We start from the raw sequence: 13851 nt of genomic DNA, 5'->3' as shown, positions 1-13851 counted from the left end.
GAGCCGACCACAGTGTTCAGAGGCCCTTGTGTGAAGAGAAACACTACAGTTTGGCAGAAAATAAACAGGCAAAATGTGACTAAAAGACAACAGTTCCTTCTGCGTTAGTAAAAATAAGTGTTCATATGCACTAAATCTGAGCCACACACCTCGAGGGAGACATGTCTAACAGGAGGGAGAGCTGCTGCCATCAAAATACCAAACAGACGGAGAATTATCCATTTCTAAAATGAATTTGCAAACAGTTAAGTTGTTCTTAGCAGATCATGTCTGCCTGAGTTGTATAGGTAGAAGGTGTGTAGTATATAGAGAGACAAGAGGTTTGGGTGGTAAGCACGGCTCTCTATAAGAAGCTGCGCAGAAGGAGAGCAAGAGGCAAAAAAGAGTCAAAGCATCTTTACTGCACAGCAGCTGAAAGAAAATCAACAAATATCAGACCATTAAGGCTGTTGGCAGCTCAGTGATTGCACCAAAACTTGGCACGGTGGTATCTACAAGTGTCCTGGCACTTTGAGCCGGGGAGGCAGATGCCGAACACTAAAAACAAAATCAAATCTGCTATATCTCAGGCCAGGGTGAGCAGGCAGAGGAAACTGAAAAATGAGAGCAACGAGAGGCAAAAACTGGAGTGATATTTTAAGAAATGTGGAGTGTGTTAATAAATTCCTCTTCTTCCTCTCCTCTCCCGGCCTGGTCGGAGTGTTGTGACAGCTACAGTGCTGCGGAGCTATATTTGAGAAAGACCAGCCTCCTGCCCCTCATCTCTATACACACTGCAGCCCTTGTTCATCTGCTTTAATGAAATGGCCACATGCCTCCTCTCATCCAAGAGTTGCTTGCACACTGTAGCACCTGGTAGATATAAATCAGCCCTACTGAGCTGTATTTGGGAAGTGAGGCATTAAGCATGACATAGGCTGTCAAAGTTCAGATCGCACCGACCGCAACATCTAGTTGAACCGCTGCAGAACAGACCCGAGACCAAGGAGCAGGCCTACCATCAGCCTCTTATCTTCTGCCTCCCAGCTCTGCATGACATGGCTGCCACATCTGGGCCCCAGCTGGGCAGCCTGCTGAGCACAGCATAGTCCAACTCAGGCTACCAACACTGGAGCACCCATGCTACTTGGATTTATGGCAAGAGTCCCTTTTTTCAGAGATCAATAGCCTCACAACAGTGATGATTTAAATAGGTGTTGTTTGCTGCTGTTTATCTTTGGGCTTTCTTATCTGTGAGCTGTGTGGGCTTGTGGGTATTATTACAGTTTGTAAGTGGTGTAGGTTCTATTTTTGAGCAAGGAGATAAAAGTAGCTAAACACTTGTGTGTCGCGCGAGCACACTGTATGTAGTTTGTATGTGTGTGTGTGTGTGCGAGTGGAATTTCAGTCACGTGAGCCGAGGGTCTGAAGGTCAAACGCTGCAAAAGAGAACCCACACATTCCTCAGAGGACAGGCACACATCTTTAGTACATGAGCATTTGTAGGTTTGCATCAACTCGGATGCATGCATGTATAAACAAATCAAACTAGCCAAAGCTCCACTCCAGACATCTACCAAAGAGATTTATATCTTAATATTAAATGTATTCTCCACTGAGATATGTACGAGATGACTTCTCAGACAGATAAATAAGATGCAAAGGCAGGAAGACGGCTTGCTCAAAGAGAAATGAAAAAGAGAATAACAAGGGACAAAAGGGGCTAATGAGAGTGGAAATAAATTGTCTTCTGCAGTGGATTTGGTTGTGGGCTTTTACAGATGGTATGTGCTGCTCGTCTCAGCTACGAGTCCTCACGAAGAGCTGAGATGGTGCAGAGGATTGAGAACAAAAAAAGTACGTAATACGAGGAAGGAGTAGTAAGAAGGAAAGGAAAAGAAGATGAGGGGATTGTGCAAGTAGCCAAATTAAACTAAAACCTACTGTATTATTATACTGACATTACAAACTACTGGATTATTGTTTATATTGCTGAGTAATTAGTTTCAGGATCAGGGGGCTAAAGCCAATGATATACGCCTCCCGCAGGGGAAAGACGAGCATGTGAAGAGCAGCAACAACATTACTTTATGACACATAACAGTCATTGATTCAGTCTGTCGGAGGAAGCATGTGTCAAGGGCATAAAAACTGCTGTGCATACAGTACAGAATACAGTGAAAACACTTTGCGGATTTAAGGTCGTTTTTGGCAGAGGTGAGTAAAGTTGCAGATTAACTCATTTGTGGGAAAGAGATCCTACGACAGACATTTACTGTTAAGTGAAGACTTAATTTAGAAGTGGTTAACATCTACGTTATTTACCTTTCCTGTGCGCACCCATTTACACACAAGCATGCACACACACAGAAAAAAAAAATACTATTACATTATTATTTAGGATCTCATTTGCATAATATAAATGCAGTGTAAAATAATAAAATACAGGAGATTAACTTTGTTTTTATAAGAAAATAAACCTCACTCAGAGGCAACAGATTCAACACTGCCCCGTGATCCTTTGCGGACTGCACATTTAATACACATTTAATTAATGATGTCATTGTTTTGACATTGAAAGAGCATGCCAGCAAACAAGATAAACAAGATCTAGCTCTGGGAAGAGTGCTATCAGAATACTAAAGGAAACAGAAAGCTGGGAGATCACATCCAAAGCACTTTGAATCTTAACCCTGGGCGCTTAAACAGCTCCATTCAATCCCCCATACGATGAGAGAATAGTTTACACTCAGTGCAATGTGTGTGAACATACAAGCATTTGTGTATAAGGTTATATGTGTATGTTAGACTAAACAACAGCTAGATACAGTGTCATATTGTAAATGGATTCTCGCTATGGAGAGTCAAGTTCCCACTCAGGCCACTATGCCAGCGTTAAAGGACGTAGCAAAGCGCCTTCACACATGCCAACTAAAATTGGGAAGGAAGCCATGAAGCCTGTGAGGACAGCCATATACAGTATATGTGCAACACACGCAAGCACACAAAATCCACCACAACTCATAAAAACATGAGACAACAATTACAAAAAAATAATTTGTGCTCACCTCCTTTCAAATGCACACAGAACAAAACATGTTCGCAAGGAGGTGAGAATTAGAGCGGGGCCAACTGGCTCACCCTGAAAGTTCAAGTTGAGTGCCACCACAAATTACAAGTTGACAGCTTGAACCATGCCTGGTATGTGTTGCTTACAATGTATGTGCATGTTGGAGTTTGCTGAGGCAAACGTCTCCATACAGCTGTTCTGGATGAGGTATTTGCATGTCACCTTATCTATTACATTAAAAAAAAAAAAACTAAAGAACATAACAATAATATAAAATATCCCTCAAGCTATACCAAACAGCATCTGCCCAGACCAACAGACTCCTTAATGATAGGATCCTCTGCCCCATATCTGACAAATGCCCCCATATTTGAGCTGTGAGGAGGGAGAGTGGTAGGGGCAGTGTAAAACGAGAGCGTGACTAATTGGTTCATAACCTGTAATTGGGGAGAAGTAATTGGAGTGGTCTCGCCGATGCCAGGTGCACCTTCATGAGGTGGGGCAATGGTTTGCCCTTTGACTGGCTATAAGAGTGTTTGTGTGTGTACGTGTATGCAAAGGCCTGGGCAAGGATTGGATGTTGGGGGAACACAACCCCTCTGCAGCAAAGGTCCCCAAAGAGCACAGGTTAGCTGTGGCGTGTGCCTGTTAGGTCCTTAAAACCACATGAAAGCACACGTACTGAAACCTGAAACACAACACAGCCACACCCAATGCAAATAGGCACACACATATAAAAACACACACTCAAACAATACATACACATGTAAAGCTTCTTGTCCACTGGCGATTACTCGCCAGTGAGCTGTTGGTCATAAGAAATGTGCAGCTCAACATTTTCTCATAGCTCACATGGTGGGTCAATGTGATCAATGTACTCATGGTCCACCTAGCCAATACTACACCTCTCCCAATCAATGTAATGGGGGCTGAGTGTTAATTGGGACAGAGTGGGAGGAGGGTGGGTGATGGGGCACTGTGCGCTTTTTGCAGAAGCATCAGAAATGCTGCGCAGGGTCGTGTTGAAAGCTGCTTAACGTTGACAGCATGACCGCTTGTTTAATTGAGTGGTGTGTTGAGGTGGTACATGGTACAGAGAAGGAGTTATTTGAGGGAACATCTGTTTGTCCTGCCCATCGCATATGATTATCAGCAATTAGCCATAACGCCTGCAGGTGTGTGGGTGCGGTCATGCATCCCCCTCTTTGAGCAGGTATACAAGGAACACCCATAAAACACACAACTTACCCCGTCTCTGGCTGCCTGCCCCCCTCTGTAACATAACCATCATTGAAACTCACCCCACCCAAAGATTCACTCTCTCTATTACAAGGTTGCATTTTAAGCTGTGTTAATTTTGAAAATAAGATACATTTATGTTTGAATAGAGTCAGAGTTGACTGTTCACTTACACAAATGTTTACTTCCCAAAAAGTATGGCAGGTAATGCAACGAGAGGTTTTCCTTCGACACTGAGCTCAGTTGAGAGGAGATACTTGCTCTAAAGAAAAGACGCCTCCGGATCCTGCTTTAGACAGGACTACAGTATCCACTTCAAACAGAAAGCAGATCATCTCCTCTTCACTCAACAGCCATGCCTCCAATTTACTGGGGGGAACAAGTGCTAAAGATGGCAATGAAAAATTAAATCGGCATTGTAAAGTGGGATGATGTTTTTGCTGTTCATAGGTAGAGTAAATCAGATGTGAAGCATCATATATTGTTAAATATGACTGCCATATTCAAACATTCAAGCATTCTTATTGCACAATGCACCTTTTGATGGAAATCTGGGGAAACTTCCACTGAAGAGATGAACAAATTAAACAAAAGCAGTGCACGAAGAGACAGTGAGACAGGTGGGTAGAATGAGAGGCATTACACAGTCAACTGTTTACCCAGCTTGTTTAGTGCATGGCTGTTTATTTCTGATGAGAAGCTGCAGCTGACAACTAAAAAAGCATGTAGAGCACAGGAAAAACCTGCCTGACAGATATTTTGTCTGTCAGCTAAATGGAAGTAGGAAGTGATGGTAGGGGAAACAGCCTCTACCAGAGTAAAGGATGTTTCCCCTGTGTTGCCTGTTGTCTCACCCAGTTTATACAGGACACAAGGTTAGTCAGCATGGCATCCAGCCCAGAAAACTGCTGCATCACACAAGGCACCGTGTAGTTCCGCTTGCGATGTAGAAGGTTCTACATGCAGAAAACCAAAAAACAGTGCGTAGTTTACTTTATATATTCGTAATCTTTTTTTTTTTTTTTTTTTTTTTTTAAATCAGTATTGCAATGTAATAATGTAAATGTGTATAAACCAATCCAGTCTCTTCACTATAAGCGCCATGACCCATTTATCTGAACCATTAACTAGAAGTGAGGACATCTGATAGGGATATATTGATTATCCACCATTTTGGTGTAGTTTGGTGAAGATTAATTAACATTTTTCCTTGCTCTGCCTATCTTGCTGACACAATGAACACAGGCGGGTCAGAGGAAGGTCTAAAGTCAGGACACAATTGGTCCAAAAACAAGGAGGCCCCGGCAAGACTCTGGCCTACCCCCAGCCTCTAAATTACCTAGGCTGACACCACAGGGGAAGAGGTATCGGTCTGTACTCAGGCCAGTGTCTGAGCAGGTCAAGACCTCCCCATTAGAGAGCAGGTCAAAGCCACATAACTCTTTAGCTAAGGTGAGGGTCACTACGATGCTCTGTCCGGCCAGGGTCAACCAGAGGTCTCTGGCCACTGAGGTTCATGGCAATACAATAAAGTAATCAATCTGGCCGCTGGACCCTGGTCAATAATATACTCCCAGGCTGCACAGGGTCACCACCTGTTCCCTGGCCTCTCCTTGGACTGTCCTGCCCTCCTGAAGGGCCTGGGTCTTAGATTTCAGTCATGAAGGGAAACTGGAAGTCTACGGCAAAGCGTAAACAAACTCAAGGTCTAGTTAAGCACCATGGCAAGAAATCGTGACAGACATTAAGTACAAGCTATCAGTAGACAGCAATTAGAAGAGTTAGACTTTTTTGACATTTCCACCTTGATTCAGGTAGTCTACTGTAGACAGACAGGAAATGTAGGGAAAGAGAGTTGGGGAATGAAATGCAGTAAGGATCCGGCAGGTTGGGATGCAAACTGGCTACTGAAATGTAGCATTCTGCTGTTAGGTAAAAATCCATTTGGTAACAAACTGGAATTTTTCCTCTGTAGATGGCACCTTCTTTCACAGTGACTAATATCTAATATTTTCTTTGCAGATAAACGGTGACTGCATTGTTAAAACTTTTCAAAGAGGATAAAATATCCTTTATCAAAGTACAGTCTAAACAAAGACATAGCTGGGAAATGAAATTGACACTGCACACCAATATGAGCTGTGTTCTTTTTGAGGAAATGCAGACATCTGTTTTCTACAGCTCTTCTTTAACACAGACAAAACACTGTATGGTGCCAAAGCAGGATGCATTATTGTTAATACTGCTAATCCCACTTTCTTCCTAATTTCTTTCAGTTTTTTGTGACAAACATTGCCAGTATTGTCTTTCCCCTCCCCTTTCTGTTCTTCCCTCTTTGCCCTCTCACGCTCACCATGAATGGAGGCAGACAGCATCCTTGGCGGCTGCCAGGATGAGGCAGCAGTTAATTCTTGGCTGCCCTCCCTTTCTGCTTAAAGGCAGGTATAGAGTTTCCAACAGCTCCAGCTGGTTTGATACAATGGAGATCTCAGTGCAGGGGCAGAGTTCCAAGCAGGTGAACTAACCTCTCCTCCTCTCCCTTATAGCCCTTATCAGTCAGTCTTCCAACGGTAGTGCCACTAACACCCCTACACCTCCACCAGAGTTTACCTTATCTTGCTCAAATTCCAGTCGACCCAACCCCAAAGTCTCACACCATTTCCTGGCTGATAGTCACTGCATCCCGTCTCACAGAGAAACGTAAAACTACAATGATACGATCTGAAATAGAATCTAACAAGCTAATGAAACAGTGAAGGTTCCTAGCCCAAACCCAGACTCAAATCTACTGCTAAATTTTTTTATTTTTTATTATTTACGATGTTTATGTCTGAGCACATGCATGTTTCCACTGTAAGACAAGACTCCTGGTTTGACTCATTGCATGTCTTCATCTCTTTCCTTCCTTCCTTTTCTCCCCTTAGCTCTCTCTGCCAACAACATGACATGTCATTAGGCGGTATAATCAGCATCCTATTTGCATACATCTGCTTTATTTTATTGATTGCTCCTCATTCGTTAAGATTCAGAGTATATAATTAATGACCAACCCCCTGGTGCCACACCCTGGGGACAGCTAATTCCACTGCATACCAAGGGGATTTCAGCTGAGGGCACAAGTAGGCTTGTTACAACGGGCACTGGGCCAGTATCAGTCCCGGTCCCCTCCCTGCCTCCGGCTGTCCTTGGTCCCAGCCAGCTCCTCTAACAAGGAGAACCCTTCCTGGGCAGCGTTAACTAAAAGGACAATTATCTTGAGAACAATGATGCTTTTCACAGGGGCTGTGTTGTCATTAATGCAGTGGATCTGGTTACAGCAGCCAGCTTAAGCTAATTAACAAATCCTATCTGTGGACTCTCCTTGCTTCTTAATTAAGTAAGATTCATTTCAAAATGGAGCCAAACAGTCACTTTTTTGGAAGGGGTGTTTTGAATTTTACTAATTGAACATTACTAATGTGACCCCACAGCTACCACTAGCCTCCACTGCACTTATAGTTAACATTTTCTCCAAAATCCCTTAAAACAAGCCGTTTTATCCCCTTGGTCTGTCATGCAGCCAATCAAACACAGGGAACTATAATAATCAAATCTGAGAATCAACATAATTTGATATATTCCTTGAAAGATGCTCTATTAAACAGCAGCTTTTGATATTGTCAGTAATGCGCTGTTGAGGAGCAGCACACCAAGCTTTCTGAATGTGGTCATGAAACAGTTTGCTCTGTGAAGTCTCAGTTACTACAAGCCTGGAGCTTCTCCTGTCACAAACACTACCTAGACCCCAAAGTCTCACCATCATTCTCCACCATTATAAACATATTCTGATTAGAAATCGCTGACTGACTGACACACTGAAAACTGTGGGAGCAGTTGCTTTCCAAAAAGACAGCTGACTCTTTCTTTCCAAGGAGCCTGCTGACCTTTTACACAGGGGAGGGCTGTTAGTCACCAGTCACTCAGCACTGACTGACAACATGGGGAAAACTGAATGAGAGAGATGTGTGTGTGTGTGTGTGTGTGTGTGTGTGTGTGTGTGTGTGTGTGTGTGTGTGTGTGTGTGTGTGTGTGTGTGTGTGTGTGTGTACGAGTGGCAGCTAGAGAGAGAGAGAGACAGGTAGAGAGGGAGAGGGAGAGAGAGGTAGAGAGAGAGAGCAGTAGAGAGAGAGAGCGAGGTGTAGAGAGGGAGAGTGAGAGACAGAGCGAGAGAGAGAGAGAGAGAGAGAGAGAGAGAGAGAGAGGTAGAGAGAGAGAGAGAGAGCGAGAGAGGTCAGACAGTTCTGTGTAAGGTCCTGCTGTATTCTCCACATCCTTGGCTGCTCCCTGAAGACGGACAGACACATGTGCAGAGGTTAAGATGACACGTAAGCCCAATTAAAGCCATTGCATATCCTTTCAAATGACACACGCTTACTGCTGTCTCAGGACTCCAAGACAATAGCTCTGGCTCACAGAAGATGGGCAGCGAGTAAACCAATCATACGCAAACTAGTACTATAAAAAACGGGATTGTAAAGTGTATTTTCTGCATCTAAAGGGTGTGCGGCGGTTCAGCAGCAGAGACCAAACGTGTAAACACAGACACACATGAGTGCAGGGATCTGGTTTGGCAACTATATATGTCCTTACTTGCTGAGTATTGTGCAGGAGGTTACAGCTGTTGATTATGATTAAAATGTAAACAAAGGCCGAGTTCAGAGAAAGGGCGAGTATGTGAGTTTGAGGGTTGATCGACTCTCATAGTCCTCCATGCCCTCTTATTCTTCACATAGCCCACATGGCCCGGCGACATCATAAACACTTAGTTGTATACATATAATAAATACTGGAAAATAAAAGCAGTTAATGATCTTCCAGGCGACACTGACAATTTTAAGTTCAGGAAATGAAAATTAAAAAATGCATTTTTTTCCCCCGAACAAGAAAACAAACATTTGCAAAAATGTTCCTCGACAGAACACTCTGAATTTATCAACGACAAATGAGGATTTACGTATCTCCTCCATGTGGTGCCCATGTCTGGGGTGCCCGTGACCCCATCGTGAGTGCTCTTCACATCAACAGCAGCGCTGCTTCTTCCATTTACCCTGCTTTTAGCCTCTCAACATGAAAAATGTACTGTTTTAAGTAATCCTTGTTTGTACTGACCATAATTGATTGGGTAATCCTGGTTTAACATGCACTAAAGCCAGTGCTTAAGAAACTATTAGGAGGGCTAGCAGCTTAAAGAGGCAGGATCTATCTAATGTTGGCTGCTAGATCTGTGTTTCTGTGCCTAAAGGTTGGAGGCATTTGATGACCCCTTCTGTAGTGACCAACTTTAAGCCCCATCTACTGATCTGTTTTGTTTTTTTCTTTAAACACGTTTCTGTCTGCTGGTTTAGTGATACATTCATGTGCCAAGGTATTGCCAAGGTTTATCCTCTGAACTTCACAGGCAAATCTCTTGGCGCTCTTCCATCAACCTGGTGACACAGTTGTGGTGGTGTTTATGCCAGCCTCACCTACAGCTATAACCCACCTCCACCTCCACAGACGCAATGCCAAAAGTCCCCGTCAACTCCACGTGACACACGCCACGCCGCACACTCATCACTGTGACAACCCTGTCATAATCAACACAAATCTCTCAGCGTCAGCAGGAGGAGCAACGATATTATGGAGCTGGAGAAAGGGGGAGAGAGAGAGAGAGAGAGAGAGAGAGAGAGAGAGAGAGAGAGAGAGAGAGAGAGAGAGAGAGAGAGAGAGAGAGAGAGAGAGACAGAGAGAGAGAGAGAAGGGAAGGCAGACACACTAAGTACAGGTCATGATACAATCTTAGTGGCTCTGGGATCAGGCAGCAAGTGTGAATGTGAGTGTGCACACAGGACAGTCAGACAAGGGGAAGGCTAATTCCTGCTCCTCCTTCTGCCCTGGCTGCTGTGGTTTGTACATGACGCATTAGGAGGTGGGGAGGTCTCACACACAGACACACACACACACACACACACACACACACACACACACACACACAGTGGAAAGAAGAGAAGGAGAATAATCCCCACCAAGACCTCTGCCCTAATGGGGCCCACTACTGTAATTACAAGGCACAGATTTCAGATCAGGCACTTAAGTAGCCAGCTAAGAGTGCCCAGAAAACAAAAAGCTCTGTAATTATCATCTGCCTCCTCTCTCCCCAGTGTAACTTCAGTTACCTGTCATGCTGCTGTTTTGTCAGGAGTTTGTTGTTTCCTGGATTCTCCCTAATCCACGGCTGGAAGCAGCCCTGGCAGTGCGCCTGTCTGTGCAAGATGCACATTTCAGCTCGCGGGGGCGAGTGACGACATGGCACACAAAGATAGCAGAAACCTGAGTCCGCACAGCCTCACAAGCACATGAATGCATTTTTTTTTACAAGAGAAGGGAGGAAAAGAAGGAGGGGGAGTGTTCAGTTTGCTCTAGACAAAAGATCCATTGTGCAGTGAAACTTTATATACATATTAGAAACTCGAAACCCATAGCCTCTGCAAGCAGGATTCTTGTAACTGTGAACAAGATAACATTACCTACCATTCTTTCCTTCTGTCCACAGAAAAGGAGAAAAGCCTTCAATCCTACTTTTCTGCCAGGATCTTATTCTTCATGATGGATTCCTGTTTTTTTGCAGGGTCATCTAATATCAGCGATAAGAGAGCTGTGGTCTCCAGGCAGTTTTGTGGCCCATTAAGTAACACATTCCCCAGGTGGAGCGGAGCAGGAGGCACAACTTGTCGACAGAGATTTGCACTCAGCATTCTCTTAGCTTGCAGTCACCATCTGCCTAACCTCTCAGGTGTTCCAGCAGGAATGTTATGTCCATTCCTATACTTGCTCATTCACCTGCTTCAGGCTGGAATGCATTGTACGTGCACTTCCTATGCTTTAACAATACTACTCAACCGGTTTCCAAACAAGAGTAACATTTATATTTTAATATCCCCCTCTACTTATGAAACTCTGCCCTGTATTACCTGCAACCCTTCAGAAAAAGTCAAGTGATATATTTTTAGAATAATATTAGTCACACAACACAAACACATTTCTCCCTTGTGCATTTTTGTTAGAGTAATAAAGCTTTTTGCCTATTTTTCAACTGGAGAGTTAAATAACAGTACTAATAAATAAAATCTGAGACACACACTACGCATCAGGAAGACGAGGGTTATAAATACAGATGACGAGGATTGCTTGGAAATAACGGCACCCCCTCGAAACAAGTTAAATAAAGAAATAAGAACAACATACGGAAAAGGGAAAAAACTTCCAGTTGCTATCACAACTTAGGGAGCGTCAAGACCCAGTCCAGCTCATCTTAAGAAAGTCTGTTTCCACAATCCTGGGAAAAGTCGCCAACATGGTGACATCATCAACATCAGACATGTAATTAACCTATTGGAGTCATGCAGTCAGGGGGAAGGCAGGACAGCCAGCTTTATAATGACAACCCGTACAACTTACAATTATCTTTCCTCAAAGGACAAACACAGACACATGCACACATGAAACATGCACACACAAAAGGGAGGACCTGCAAAATCTAATGCCTATAAACATACATACCAGCATTCAAGAAAAGGTAAGTAGTAACTAATATGCAACATACAAATGTCATAAAAGCTAGTTTATAACATCTAATTTAGGTTGAAAGGCAACGAGTGTGACTTACAACACAAGTCAGTTAAGATCAGCGCAATATTATGTTTTAAACAAAGATTAATGTTTACTCCAAAAATCCCTACATGGTCATTTCATCATTGAATTACACTTCAAGCAGTGTTTTAAACAAACAGTAAGTGTAAGCGTACTTTACACAAATTTACTGAACTGCCCTGTGATGTTTAATTGCTTATTTTTATATGCCGTTTGTGCCCTGAGTAAGTTAAGACGCTTTGGGAGGCAATAGCATTCATTGAAAACACATTAACCCAGTAAAAGGGTAGCCGGCCCTACAGGGCAACTTTAGCACTCTGAGGAAGCAGGACAAAGACAGAGAATCTAAAATTAAAAGTTACTTAGGACCTGTTAGGGGTTAGGTCAGGTGATGAAAACCATCTGTGCAGATAACAAATCATGAAAGCCTTTCCTCTATAACAAGAGTCAACAAAAATAGGAATAGGGTGAGCAATCCTGATGCTTTCCTTTTCAGTTCTGGCTCAGTTTTTATATCATGAAGACATTCTGTGAGTGTTTGGATAAACGACAGCTTCCATTTTTACAAGTTCTATTAATATGGGCTTGAGGTGGATGATTCATTGTGAACCAGACCTGGGTTTTGTCAGCCTAACTGGTTCCATGAAGACAGAGGTTAACTTTTTCCACAGATACAGATCTATCTAACAACTATGACCGGCACACATTTATCTGTTTAAAGCCTTTACTGTGCCCCGGTGAACTTTTCTGTTCGTTATTCCTTTTGAGGTTACCTGTTGTGTGAGCCAGGAAAAATAACTATAAAAGCACAGTGCTGAGCAGAGAAGTAACCACACTGTTGTACCATTTGGGGGCTTCAATGGTTTTGCATGAGGCTAGATTAGGTGATGCCGAGTCAAATGATGTAACTGGCGCCTAATGTGAGGAAACGTAGGTGATCCTTTACTGCCCTCCACCATGGAAAGATCATATCAAAGAGGGAGAATCATACAGTGGACTCTAAATGAACATTGTCTCCAGCTTATCTCCCCCTTTACTGGGCTGGGGTAGGGATGGCTGCACAGAGATTGTCACAGCTGAGCTGAGGTAAGTATCACGCCAGGTTTGGTGTGGTTAGCTTAGACCCAGGGAGCCTTAAGAGTAAAGAGGGCTCTAAGTTAGTTTTAATAGGCACATTATTTCTACCCCTAACACCCGCACAGGCTCCACTCTGAGCCATTGGCTGTTTGAAGTTGGTAACAGCTGTAGTGTTCCAGCCTTTATTTAGAGGTCAGCACACTGACTTCACTTAAAAGGAGAGTGGGACTAAAGGAGAGAGAGAGAAAGAAAGAAGAGAAGGCAGTGGGAGGAGAAATAAAGAACAGAGAGAGAGTGAGAGGTGAAAGAAGGAGTTAAAAAAAGAAAGAGTTACTAGTGTGGCGAGGGATTAGCTGAGGGAGAGGTTAAAAGTTTGTGGAGTTGCATCTGGCCTCCTGCCTGCTCTGTTGTTTATTGCCGCTGGCGTGAAGATCTGGTGCCAACATTAACCGCACCTGAACCACTCTACAGCACACACACACACACACACACACACAGACACACACACACACACACAGAGAGAGAGAGAGAGAGAGAGAGAGAGAGAGAGAGAGAGAGACAAAACAGGACGAGGCATGCGCACAGCCTGCACTTTACTCCAATGCTTTGGCAAGACATTACAGTACACCAGCTTTTTCTCCTCTTTATATCAAAATGTGTGTGTGTGTGTGTGTGTGTGTGTGTGTGTGTGTGTGTGTGTGTGTGTGTGTGTGTGTGTGTGTGTGTGTGCGCGCGCGCGTGCGTGCGTGCGTGTGTGTATGTGTGTGTGTGTGTGTGAACTACACTTGCAGATGCCAAGTCATGACTTCTCATTTGTT

General features: G+C 43.6%; 1 protein-coding gene across 4 annotated transcripts in view; it reads right to left on the bottom strand.

Moving 5' to 3' along the window:
* Positions 1–13851, bottom strand: part of zfhx3b (zinc finger homeobox 3b) — a 207213-nt gene that overhangs the window by 97476 nt on the left and 95886 nt on the right. Inside the window, exon 1 of one of the 4 annotated variants that reach the window (XM_069174380.1) lies at positions 10838–10872. The exons of the other annotated variants lie outside the window; for them this stretch is intronic. The gene's annotated coding sequence lies outside the window, so the exon portion shown is untranslated. Of the gene's footprint in view, positions 1–10837; positions 10873–13851 lie in introns of those variants that run through there. 4 annotated transcript variants of the gene reach the window in all.

Source organism: Embiotoca jacksoni, unplaced genomic scaffold (assembly GCF_022577435.1).
Source record: "Embiotoca jacksoni isolate LCO1_2020_lvr unplaced genomic scaffold, fEmbJac1.0.p SCAF_6, whole genome shotgun sequence".
In the NCBI taxonomy this organism is placed as follows: domain Eukaryota; kingdom Metazoa; phylum Chordata; class Actinopteri; family Embiotocidae; genus Embiotoca; species Embiotoca jacksoni.
The sequence above is the reverse complement of the archived record's forward strand: the minus strand, read 5'-3'. Positions and strand labels throughout refer to the sequence as shown.